Genomic DNA, 13,968 nt, shown 5'->3' with positions numbered 1-13,968 from the left:
GGCATATATCTACCTTCTTACAGATGATTGTTTTCACCTGAATATGCTGGTTAACTATACAAGCGGACATTTTTTTATTTATTTTTTATGGCGACCAGAAAATTGTGATCTCGTGGTTTTTTTTCATATGTAGAGGCTTAAAACCACATCCCAGACTTGAATCATCCTGCACATATGGAACTTTCTCAACATGCCTTTGTTTCTCTACTTGACAATTTACTTAAGTGTAGTTTTAAAATGTCAATGAAAATCAACTTTTTTATTTACAAAATCAGTCAACTTTGGGCCATGTTAGCTGCATGGTAAAAGTTAGTTTATTTTTTTACTCTTTAGGTGTTTAAATTGTGCCAGACTTTGGAATCCTCGAGTTTATTTTGTTGGATTTAATCTAATAAATCTAATTATGGACACATAATTAATCAATGTGTATTGCTATCTTTTAGGATAACCCACTAAAGTAATCAATCAAGTTGGGTTAATGGGTATTTAAATAAGTCATGGGGTTATATGTGCAGATACCAAGTTGTAATTATGATTTGTTAAGGGGCCAAATTGCAAATATACAACATCTATAAATAAGGGGTTATGGTCCCTAATCTAGGGTTATATTCTCTAATTCTCTTCACCCCATCTAGAGAGAGAAATTCGGCTATAGAGAAACCCTAAGGTTAGAAGATCCAAAACTCATCTCAAATTTCATTTATGGATTCAGGTATAAGCTTCCGCTCTTTTGATTCTTGTTAATCTCTTTGAATTAATCATTGGCTTATGGTTTTAGATCTCAAGTTTTATGATTCAGATCTAACAAGTGGTATCAGAACCACCTTTGATTAATTCTTAGAGATTTAAGTTCTTAAAATTGGGTTTTTTTATCTTAAAATCTCTGTTTTTGGTTAAGATCTGTTCTCGGATGAACAGTAACATTCGGATGAACATTTACGTTTTTATTTTTTTTTTGATGAACAGTAAAGTATTTTTCCCGGATGAATAGTAACTAAAAAATCATTTGTGAATAGTAACTTTTTAGAATTTTTTGGAATTTTCTTCCATTTTTCTTGGATCTGGTTTTGAAAATAAAAATCGAGGATTATTTTGGGTTTGGTCTTCGGTCCCGCGCTCCTCGCCGGCAAACTTTCGCTGGCGGCCTCGCTGTCAACTCCGACGGCGACGGCGACATCAGGAAACCCTAGGGTTTCGACCTCTTGGGTGCCGGAGCAATGGCGACGGCGGTTTTAGTTTGAAACCCTAAGGGTTCGTGCGATTAATCGTGGCGAAAATTAAGGAGGTGGTTACCTCAACCGAACTTCGCGTTCGTTATAAGGTGAGCGTCGCGCTCAATTTTAACGAACTTCGCGTTCGTTCTCATGTGAGCCTCGCGCTCAACTCAGGTGAGCCTCGCGCTCAATTTTTAACGAACTTCGCGTTCGTTCTCATGTGAGCCTCGCGCTCAATTTTTAACGAACTTCGCGTTCGTTCTCATGTGAGCCTCGCGCTCAACTCAGGTGAGCCTCGCGCTCAATTTTTTAACGAACTCCGCGTTCGTTCTCATGTGAGCCTCGCGCTCAACTCAGGTGAGCCTCGCGTTCAATTTAAACAAACTTAGCGTTCATTCTCAGGTTGAGCCTCGCGCTCAAATTCAAACGAACTTAGCGTTCGTTCTCAGGTGAGCCTCGCGCTCAATTCAAGTTGAGCCTCACGCTCAGTTCTCAGGTGAGAATCGCGCTCAAATCAAACGAACCTTGCGTTCGTTCTAAGGTGAGCCTCGCGCTCAGTTCTAAGGTGAGCCTCACGCTCAAATTATGTCGAACCTCGCGTTCGTTTTCAGTCGAACCTCGCGTTCATTTTTTCAAACGAACCTCGCGTTCGTTCTCAAGTTAAACCATGTGTTCATTTTCAGTCGAACCTCGCGTTCATTTTCAGACGAACCTCGCGTTCGTGCTTAAGTGAGTCTTGTACTCAATACAGTCGAACCTCGCGTTCGAAGTCAAACGAACTTCATGTTCACTATGGTTAAGCCTCGGCTTTTCATGGGTCCACTTTGGTATACTTAATTTATTCAATTAAGTTATGGGACCTAATTAAGCTATGAGACCCCAATTAAGTTTTTTTGGAAATTCAGTTGATTTAAATTAAATTTAAATCTAATTTGGTTTTTAATCAATTATTTAATTCAAATATTATGACACTAAGGTATTAAGGTTATCTCTCACTCCAATTGATTAATTGAAACAAGAAATTGCCAAAGTAACATCTCTTGTGTAGATTGTTCAAGAGGAATGTGAGATGTTTTGTGTGTATGCTTTCGTGTAAATATTTAATCGGCCCAAAGGAAGGTTAATATTTATTTAGACTGTATACACATCTGCAATAATAAGCATGTGACAATTATAAGGTTTACATGTGAATAATGAATCGATCCAAAGATAGTTTCATTATTTGACATGAGTTATTATCAATGTTTGATCATTGCAACAAGGTATCACTTACAAGTTAATATTACTGTCCAAAGACATGATATTAATGTTGTGCCAGATATCTTGAGATGGGATTCGTCATTATTTGAATTTTATTGATTAATAATTATGGTTATTGATGTGAGCATTTTTGTTTTATTTCAGCTAATGCATCTGCTGCAACAATTTCTGCTAACATCAACTCAATTCCCATGCTAAATGGGACAAATTTTAAGGTTTGGAAAGAGAACATATTAATTGTTCTTGACTGCATGAATCTTGACTATGCATTAAGAACTGAACAACCCCAACCTCTCAATGTGGATAGCACTCCTGATGCAAAGAAGGAGTATGAAAAATGGGAGCGTTCAAATCGCATGAGTCTTATGATCATTAAGCGCGGCGTTCCGGAAGCCTTCAGGGGCATAGAATCCGAAGGGATTACTAAGGCTAAAGATTTCCTTGCCGAAATTGAGAAGCGTTTTGCGAAAAACGATAAGGTAGAAACAAGCACGCTCTTAGCTCGCTTGATTTCAATGAAGTATAAGGGCAAAGGAAATATCAGGGAGTACATTATGGAAATGTCTCATATTGCTTCAAAGCTTAAGGCACTTAAACTCGATCTTTGTGACGAGTTATTAGTGCATCTGGTTTTGTTGTCTCTTCCTGCACAGTTTAACCAATTTAAGGTCAGTTATAACTGTCAAAAGGAGAAATGGACTCTAAATGAGCTCATTTCATACTGTGTGCAAGAAGAAGACAGGTTGAAGCAAGATAAGACAGAAAGTGCTCATTTGGCCTATGCCTCTAAGGATAAGGGCAAGAAAAGGAAGAATGATAAGGAAGCTGCTAAGGGTCCAGTTGAGAAGAAACAACATAAGGATAATCAGGGTTGTTTCTTCTGTAAGAAGCCTGGACATGTAAAGAAGGACTGTACAAAATATCACGCCTGGCGTGATAATAAGGGTACGTTCCTTGCTTTGGTCTGTTCTGAGGTTAATTTAGCTTCAGTACCTAGAAACACTTGGTGGTTAGACTCTGGTGCTACTACTCACATAAGTGTTTCTATGCAGGGTTGCCTGAGCTACCGAAAGCCAAGTGATGTTGAAAGACACATCTTTGTGGGCGACGGACAATCGGTAGATGTGGAAGCAATTGGGCACTTTAGGTTGTTGTTAGGAACTGGTTATTATTTGGATTTAAAAGATACTTTTGTAGTACCGTCTTTTAGACGGAATTTGGTTTCTGTTTCTGTATTGGACAAATCAGGTTATTCTTGTTCATTTGGAAACAGTCAATTCAGTTTATCTTTTAATTCAAATGTTGTGGGAACCGGTTACTTGAGTATTTATGACAACCTATATTTGCTTGATACAATTGCTTCTTACAATGAATCCTTGCATGTGGAATCACGTGGTACTAAGCGTAAATTAAATAAGGAAAATTCGGCGACATTATGGCATAAGCGCTTAGGTCATATCTCAAAAGGTAGAATTGAGCGTCTTGTGTCTGATGGCATTTTGGATTCCCTTGATTTTTCGGACTTCGACGTATGTGTTGAATGTATCAAGGGAAAACAGACCAAAGTGAAAAGATTAGGTGCCAACAGATCTTCGGATGTCTTAGAATTGATACATACGGATATTTGTGGGCCATTCCCTACGGAATCCTGGAATGGTCAACAATATTTTATATCATTCATAGACGATTACTCACGTTATGGGCACCTATATCTTATTCATGAAAAATCTGAGAAGAGGAGAATCCAGATCATTCTCTTCTCTTTTGTAACCAGGAATTCAAATTGTAATCGAGAGTTAAGAGAGTTGTAATCATTCTTTTTCTAAGCAGTTAGAGAGAATAAAATCAAACGCAATTCTTTCCTTATATTCTTTTTATTACAAAATTTCCCACAAACAAAAGATGGCGACTCCGCTGGGGAATAGCTTCTCTGACGAAGAAGTGGTGGTGCAATCTGATATTCATCTTACTGGAACAACCGTCGAAACTCTCGTGGTAGAGTTTGATCAAGCCAAGTTTGAGGAGGCTATCTCCTCTTGTGGAAGCAATTGGGCATTTTAGGTTGCTATTAGGAACTGGTTCTTATTTAGACTTAAAAGATACTTTTATAGTACCGTCTTTTAGATGGAATTTAATTTCTGTTTCTGTATTGGACAAATCAGGTTATTCTTGTTTATTTGGAAACAGTCAATTCAGTTTATCTTTTAATTCAAATGTTATGGGAACCGGTTACTTAAGTACTTATGACAACCTATATTTGCTTGATACAATTGCTTCTTATAATGAATCCTTGCATGTGGAATTATATGGTACTAAGCGTAAATTAAATAAGGAAAATTCGGCGACATTATGACATAAGCGCTTGGGTCATATCTCAAAAGGTAGAGTTGAGCGTCTTGTGTCTGATGGCATTTTGGATTCCCTTGATTTTTCGGACTTCGACGTATATGTTGAATGTATCAAGGGAAAACAGACCAAAGTGAAGAGACTAGGTGCCAACAGATCTTCGGATGTCTTAAAATTGATACATACGGATATTTATGGGTCATTCCCTACGGAATCCTGGAATGGTCAACAATATTTTATATCATTCATAGACGATTACTCACGTTATGGGCACATATATCTTATTCATGAAAAATCTGAGTCTCTGGACATGTTCAAAGCCTATAAAGCTGAAGTTGAGAATCAACTCAACAGAAGAATTAAAACCGTCAGATCTGATCGTGGTGGTGAGTACTACGGTAGATATGATGGTTCAGGTGAACAACGTCCAGGACCATTTGCTAGATACCTAGAGGAATGCGGTATCGTCCCACAGTACACTATGCCGGGTTCACCTAGCATGAATGGTGTAGCTGAAAGAAGAAATAAGACTCTTAAGGATATGGTAAGAAGTATGATTGCTCATTCTTCTTTGCCAGAGTCACTCTGGGGAGAAGCACTTAAGACAACAGCTTACATTCTGAATAGAGTACCAAGTAAAGCAGTTGCTAAAACACCTTATGAGCTTTGGACTGGTCGAAAGCCCAGTTTAAAGCATTTACATATTTGGGGATGTCCAGCTGAGGCAAGGCCTTATAGGCCAAATAAAAAGAAATTGGACTCCAAAACAGTTAGCAGCTACTTTATTGGGTACTCTGAACGCTCTAGGGGCTATAAGTTTTATGATCCCACACTAAGGAATATTTTTGAGACGGGAACAACAACATTCTTTGAGGATGTTGAGTTTGGGGGGAGAAATAAGGTTAGAGACATTGATTTTGAGGAGGAATGGGCTTCGGACCCAATCCATTCAATTACTTTTGACAATATTCAGGTTCCTATACCTGTTGTTACTCAAGAAGTAAATCCGGAACCTCAAGATGACAATGTTGAACAACTCCATGTTCCAGAAGAACAAACTCAACAACCTTAAGAACCAGTGCCATTAAGGAGATCCACGAGAGAAAGGAGAAATGCTATTCCGGATGATTATATTGTATTTCTCCAAGAACATGAGGAAAGTAATGGAATGTTGGAAGATGATCCAATCAACTTCCTTCAGGCCATGAAAATTTCAAACTCTCAACAGTGGATTGATGCCATGAATGAAGAGTACAAGTCTATGCAAGACAATAAGGTTTGGGAACTTGTCCCGTTACCAGAAGGTGCAAAACCAATTGGTTGTAAATGGATTTTTAAAACCAAGCGGGATGCAAATGGTAATGTGGAGAGATATAAGTCACGTCTTGTGGCTAAAGGCTATACTCAAAAGGAAGGCATTGATTATACAGAGACTTTCTCTCCGATTTCATCGAAAGACTCTTTCAGAACAATCATGACACTTGTTGCTTATTATGATCTTGAGTTACATCAGATGGATGTTAAGACTGCATTTCTCAATGGCGACATTGATAAGATGATCTATATGGTGCAACCAGAAAACTTTGTGTCAGAAGACCCAAAGAATATGGTCTGTAAATTAAGGAAATCCATCTATGGACTCAAGCAAGCTCCGCGTCAATGGTATCATAAGTTTCAACAAATAATTATCTCATTCGGTTTTGAGATGAACATTGTTGATGACTGTGTATATCACAAGTTCAGTGGGAGTAAGTATATCTTTCTGGTTCTGTATGTCGATAACATATTGCTTGCCACTAATGATATAGGCATGTTGCACGAAACCAAGAGATTTCTATCAAAGAATTTTGAGATGAAAGATCTTGGGGACGCCTCTTTTATATTAGGGATCCAGATACATCGAGATCGCTCTCGGGGTATTCTTGGATTATCACAAAAGAGCTATATCGATAAGGTACTTAAAAAGTTTGGCATGCAAGATTGCAGACCAGGTGACACCCCTGTTGCTAAAGGAGACAAGTTTAGTCTCAATCAGTGCGCTAAATGTAACCTTGAAATTCAGGAAATGCAGAAGATTCCTTATGCTTCGGCTGTAGGAAGTCTAATGTATGCTCAGGTATGTACGTGTCCGGATATTGCGTACATTGTTGGGATGTTAGGTAGATACTTAAGCAACCTTGGTATGGATCATTGGATAGCAGTCAAAAGGGTTATGAGGTATCTTCAGAAAACAAAAGATTACATGCTCACATACAGAAAATCAGAACATTTAGAGGTCATTGGGTATTCGGACTCTGATTTTGCTGGATGCCAAGATAGCAGAAAGTCTATATCAGGCTACATTTATATGTTAGCAGGAGGAGCTATATCATGGAAAAGTGTTAAACAGACACTCGTAACTTCCTCCACTATGGCAGCAGAATTTGTAGCTTGCTATGAGGCATCCAATCAGGGAATATGGCTGCGAAATTTTGTCACGGGACTGCGCATTTTGGAAAATGTTGAAAGACCACTAAGGTTATATTGTGACAATAAATCTGCAGTAATGTATTCCAATAACAACAGGAGCTCAACTAAGTCAAAACATATTAACATTAAGTTCCTGGTTGTGAAAGAAAGGGTACAGAGTGGACAAATATCTATAGAGCACATTAGGACAAACTCCATGGTAGCTGATCCTCTTACTAAGGGATTGCCACCCAAGGTCTTTCATGAGCATACTGCTCATATGGGTGTGGTATTATTTGAGGATATTATGTTTGGTTGTATTGTCTGATCAGAATAAAGTATTCAGTTAAGACACTCTGTTACATTATGTTTGGTTTTGACCTCACTAAAGAGGACCAGTTGAAAATAGACATGTACTGATCACATTGCATGTAATTTTCATGCTGCACATCCATGATTGATCTATGTCGTTTGATTGTATTGGTATATGTGACCATTGATGGGTCGAGTCACGATAAATATGACGAAGGCCGCTTTGATCCTATATTGATATAGTCAATGGACAAGATTGTTCAGAAATACCTTTTCAGTGATAGTAATTTTGAGCTCATAAGGTTATACACAATTTAAGGAATCATATGGTGCCCAAGTGGGAGATTGTTAGATTTAATCTAATAAATCTAATTGTGGGCACATATGATTAATCAATGTGTATTGCTATCTTTTAGGATAACCCATTAAAGTGATCAATCAAGTTGGGTTAATGGTATTTAAATAAGTCATGGGGTTATATGTGCAGATACCAGGTTGTAATTGTGATTTGTTGAGGGGCCAAATTGCAAATGTACAACATCTATAAATAAGGGGTTATGGTCCCTAATCTAGGGTTACATTCTCTAATTCTTTTTACCCCATCTAGAGAGAGAAATTCGGCTATAGAGAAACCCTAAGGTTAGAAGATCCAAAACTCATCTCAAGTTTCATCTATGGATTCAGGTATAAGCTTCCGCTCTTTTGATTCTTGTTAATCTCTTTGAATTAATCATTGGCTTATAGTTTTAGATCTCAAGTTTTATGATTCAGATCTAACATATTTGACCGAAATAATCTATACAAAGGATTTTTAGTCATTGTTATATGTGCTACTTTTTAGTTAATTTTCTGTTAACGGTCTATTGTTTCTGTTCTATTTAAATCATACCAATTTGTACCAATTTTCTAATTTTGTGCAGATTGCTAATGTGAAAAAGAATATAGAGTCTGTCCAAGGGGAAAATGTCTATCCAGCTGAACAGCAGCTGCTTATACATCAAGGGAAGGTTTTGAAAGATGATACAACACTAAGTGATAATCAAGTTTCTGAGGATAGTTTTCTTGTCATAATGTTGACCAAGATATAATTGCTATCCCTTAAGATTAGGTCCTTGATTTTTAGCACTTGTACCATGGTGTGTCCATTATTCATGAATCATTTTGGTGTTTGCTAGTCCTTGCTAATCTCTTTAATAATTACTGGATTGCCCTGTGCACACTGCATTATGATTTCTCTCCATACCTTCTCATCAAAAGAACTCACTTATTAGAGCTTCATGCGTGGCACAATGTTTTTTTTCTCTGACATGTAATGTTTTTAGTTAATATGCTGCTAAATCATTACCCTTATGTTCCAGGTCAGTAATGTGAAAGTTCTTATTCTTGTTGAGTTTAACATGAGTTATATTTATGGATGAGAACTTCAACTTTCATTATTTATATAATGCTCTTAGCTATGTACCTGATATAGCAATACAATTTTGCAATGATAAACATGGTTGTTGGCAAGTTCTCTTTCATGTACTTGATCAGATTTACAATCCATGATTCGACGAAACAATCTGTTTTGAAATCGACAGTTGATTGCACTATTGTAATACAACAGATGGATTCTTTTTGAGGTCAAATGTTAAGCCTAAAAGTATAGGCTACAATTGCACAGAAGTCATGCAGAATATATTAAACATATTCGAGTCATAAATCTGTTCAAGGACCAAAAATCTCAGGTTTTATACTGAGAAGGAGTATATTAAACATATTCGAGTCATTAAACATATTCTCTGATTGGGATTACATACCTCCGGCATTCTCAGCACGCTTCTCCGCCCGTTTAGCAGCACGGTTAGGACGATAATTTCTCATGTGTAGAGGACGAGCTATTGATGTGGATGCAGAGGCATCCCCCATTATATAATACAATGTATGCATGCAATACATTGTATTATTTTCTTGATGTTTGATGGGTTTTCCTTGAAGAAGTTCATGGTGTTCTCTCAAATTTAATTGTGTGTTATATTATATTGATTGCTCAATGATATACGCAAGGAATAGAGTTTATTGACCAAGTGCTAGAAGTAGCACAAGTTTTTTCATTTCCCTGAATTTGGAACAAGGTGCTCCATCTTCAGTGCATAATCCTAATTAAAGAAAAATTATGAAGAAAATATACAATACCTAACTGCTCTATGTCTGCATTTTTCTGTCGATGGTGTTAACCCTACTAGATGATCAACTGTCATAAGGATATCAGTGGATTTTTCTAGTGAACAGATTAATTCAGAAGGGGATTTTCCATTCCAGTTTCACTGTTTCTGATTCAGAGTCAGTGGACTTACGTAGGTTAATTATAGGAACCTGCTGAAGCTTCTCAAGAAATCTAGCAACAAGTCTAAGGACAGAAGAATTGAGCAAAGTCTGAGAATTTCAATGGGCAGATATCTGAAACAGTATGACAAGGACTACATGAAGATGGCCATGATAAAACAACATTGTGTATATAGTGAACATGTATATGCATGTATATAGTGAACATGTATAAACATGTATATGCATGTATATAGTGAACATGTAACAAAGTGAACGTATGTGTGTATGAATTTTTTTTTTGTGATTACTACCTTTTTGTTTTTACAGACTCCTTAGACGTTGTAGGAATGTCTACAATGATTTCATGTTCAAAATCATTCCGAACCCATGAAACTTCATGCACAACCTGAGATTCATTTGGATCTATAGAAATAGAAGCTTGTAACAATCTAAGTCCTTCATCATCAGAATCTGTCTCAGGATTGTCCTCTATGTCAACATCCACAAATTGTGGGACATCGTAAGTATTCCTAGGCTTCCATCGGCAAACAACACTCCATCCAGGATGTTTCAAGCACTTTGAGTAGCATACTTGAAATGCTTATTCTGGGAATATATACGGTTCATCTTCAAACTAAAAAAGATTAGTGTTTACACTAGTCAACCCATATTCATCTTTCCAAGTCCCATATGTTTCTCTCCACTTTCCATGTCCAGTTCTTGTATGATACCAAACACACTTGAATAAATAAATTAGTTTTGCTCTTCCGGGATAGCGAATACCGAGTATTCTATCTAAATACCCATAGTAAATTATTCCTTCAGTGCCAATAGCCGCAATTCCACTATTCTGGGTGGTCCGAGATTCTTCTCTCTCCTTGATTTCAAACTTGTACCCGCTTACACCAAATCCATTGTAGTATGCAACCTCTCGGCTCGGATATTCAGATAGACATCTCAAATCCTTATCCAATGTTAATTCTACATTTGGATCTTGGACCTGACAAAACAGTTTGTGTGGTAATTATATAAAGATACAAGTTTAGATTAAGATAATGACACATAAATATTGACAAAGAAAATCTTACATAATTTATAAACCAGCTACAAAAATTATCATGATGATGTTTTTCCAATTGTTCAACATTCCAATTAGGATGCTCTTCACGTAATTCATCCTTGTGAATTATGTTCTCAACATGAATTGTTATAACATTAACATCATATTATTTTATATATACATGTACATATAACAATTAATATAGAACATACTTACTCTCTAACTTCCTCGAGGCATATGCTATTGAGGATGATAAATCGATGTATATCATTAATAAATGTGAGTCCCATTGTCGTGTAAGTTGGTTTTCCATATGTTCCGTCATGAATACTCACAGGTCTAATGAGCTTTGTCTCTATATTTTTGTCCAAATAACGGGAACAAAATGTTGTTACTTCCTCCAAGAGATAACCTTCCATAATAGAACCCTCTGGCCGATTTCTATTTCGTATATAATTTTTTAGAGTCAAAAGGTACCTACAAAAACTCACATTAAATTACTAAACACAATAATGTAGAAGATAAAAATTATATCTATTGCATCAAATGGAAATTTAAAGTTACCTTTCTATAGGATACATCCACCTATATTGTACCGGTCCTGCAAGTCTAGCCTCTTTTGCAAGATGAACAATCAAGTGGATTATGATATCAAAGAACAACGGTGGAAAAATCCTCTCAAGCTTGCACAATATCAAAGGTATCGCTTTCTCTAGCTTTTCTAGCTCCTTGTCATCGACATTTTTAGCACACAATTCTCTAAAGAAGGTGCAAAGTTCATTGATCACTAAACCAATGGATTCTGGAAGAGAAGTCCTTAGGGATAGTGGGATAAGGTGTTGCATAATAACATGGTGATCATGACTCTTCAACCCATCGATCTTGCCTTTCACAGTCTTTATCTTCTTATTAAATGATCCTGAAAAGCCTATGGGAACCTTCAGCTCATGTAATACCTCTAAAAACTTTTTTTTTCTGATTTTGACATATGATAAATGGCATTGGGGACTACAAATTTGCCCGGGTTACCAGCTTTAGGTACAGGATGCAATTCTTTTCTAATGTTGAAGTGCTGCAAATCTCTCCGAGCTTGGAGGTTGTCTTTTGATTTTCCATCTTTACAAAGAAGCAAGTTAAGTATGTGCTCAGATACTCCCTTCTCAATGTGCATCATGTCCAGATTGTGACGCACGGTAGTTGTCTCCCAATAGGGTAATTCAAAGAAAATACTTTTTTTGTTCCATCCTTGTGGTCTTTCCTGTCTTTCCTTTACTTTTCCGAAAGTTATATTTCCGTAAACATTCCACTGAGCAAGTATGTCCTTTCCGGATAGGGGGACTGGAGCCTTTCTATGCTCTGTAGTACCATCAAAGTGAACAGCATCATCCCTATAAGGATGATCTTCTTCCAACATACGTCGATGACCGCAATAACAGATTTTTTTGCTAAAGGGCAACCATGTCGATGATGTATCGGCATGGCAGTAAGGACATGCTTTATAACCGTGTACAGAATAACCTGATAGCATTCCATATGCAGGAAAGTCGTTAATTGTCCACATTAAGGCTGCACGCATTGTGAATGTTTCCCCTTTGTCTGCATCATATGTCTCTACACCATCAACGAATAAAGACTGTAACTCATCGATGAGAGGTCGAAGGTAGACGTCGATATTGTTGCCCGGTGAACTCGGCCCATCAATAAGAAGAGGCATCAGAAAGTATGATTGATCCATCGCTAACCACGGTGAAAGATTATATATCATCATTATAACAAGCCATGTACTATGCGGATTGCCATTAAAACTAAAGGGGCAAAAACCATCGCTAGCTAATCCAAGCCTAATATTACGAGGATCTTGACTAAATATTGTGTGCAACTTGTCGAAATCCTTCCATGCTGGCGAATCTCTTGGATGACTCATTTTACCATGTTCACTTGGAATAGCACGGTCATGCCAAGTCATTGCCACCGCTGTCTTCTTACACCTGTAGAGCCTCTGCAGCCTCTGTGTCACAGGAAAGTATCGTACCACCTTGACTGGTATGTCATTCTTGTTAGCATGTGCTTTCTTCTTATATCTAGAAACTCCACAGTTAGGGCACTCTTTCAGTTTAGAATTTTCTTTCCAGAACAGTACACAATCATTAGGACATGCATGAATCTTCTCACAATTCAAACCTAGATCTGACATTATCCTTTTAGCTTCATACCAGCTCTGAGGCACATTGTTCCCCAGAGGCATAGAATCTTTCAGGAATTTTAGAAGCATCGTAAATGACTTGTTGCTCCATTTATTTAGGCATTTAATCTGGAAAAGTTGAACGAACCATGATAGTGTGGAATATTTTGCATTCTCATAAATTGGTCTTTTGGCATCTTTCATGTACTTCTCATACTCATCTACATGTTCTTGTCCGGAAGGATGATCATCTTCAGCAAGATTGGAGTCACCAAAAGCAACTTCTATCATTTCCTCCATCTCCTCTTCTGGAAATAAATTTTCTTCATTGTCTTCTTCTTCATTATCGGCAATATTAGGAGCTACGATTTCTCCGTGATATACCCAAATTGTATAATCCTTAATAAAACCATGCTTAACAATATGAAGTTCTACATCTTCCTCCTTACGATGCAGCCTATTCCCACAATGACTGAACGGACAAAGAATCATCCCATATTGGATCCTATCGTGTTCACACACAAAATTTATGAAAGAGGCAACTCCTTCAATGAATTCAGGCTTTGTACGTTTTTCACGATTCACATACATCCAATCCTTAACTCTGATATAGTCACGTGCCATACCAACCTAAATTAGTCAAAGTTAGCGATAAAATTTCTTAGAAAGTAAATTCAGCACATTAAAAATGTGGCACGATCAAAATAAAGATAAACAAGTTTCAATAATTAAACCTCATCCAAGGAGTGATAAATTAGATGAATGCTAACGGTTTAAAAATATTTAGTCGGTCTTGATTAAAAAAGTGGTCTCTCTAGTGCTAAAGTCGGAATAAAAGG

The sequence above is a fragment of the Asparagus officinalis genome, unplaced genomic scaffold, assembly GCF_001876935.1.
Source record: "Asparagus officinalis unplaced genomic scaffold, Aspof.V1 AsparagusV1_Un731, whole genome shotgun sequence".
Taxonomy (NCBI): domain Eukaryota; kingdom Viridiplantae; phylum Streptophyta; class Magnoliopsida; order Asparagales; family Asparagaceae; genus Asparagus; species Asparagus officinalis.
This window is presented reverse-complemented; position numbering follows the sequence as displayed.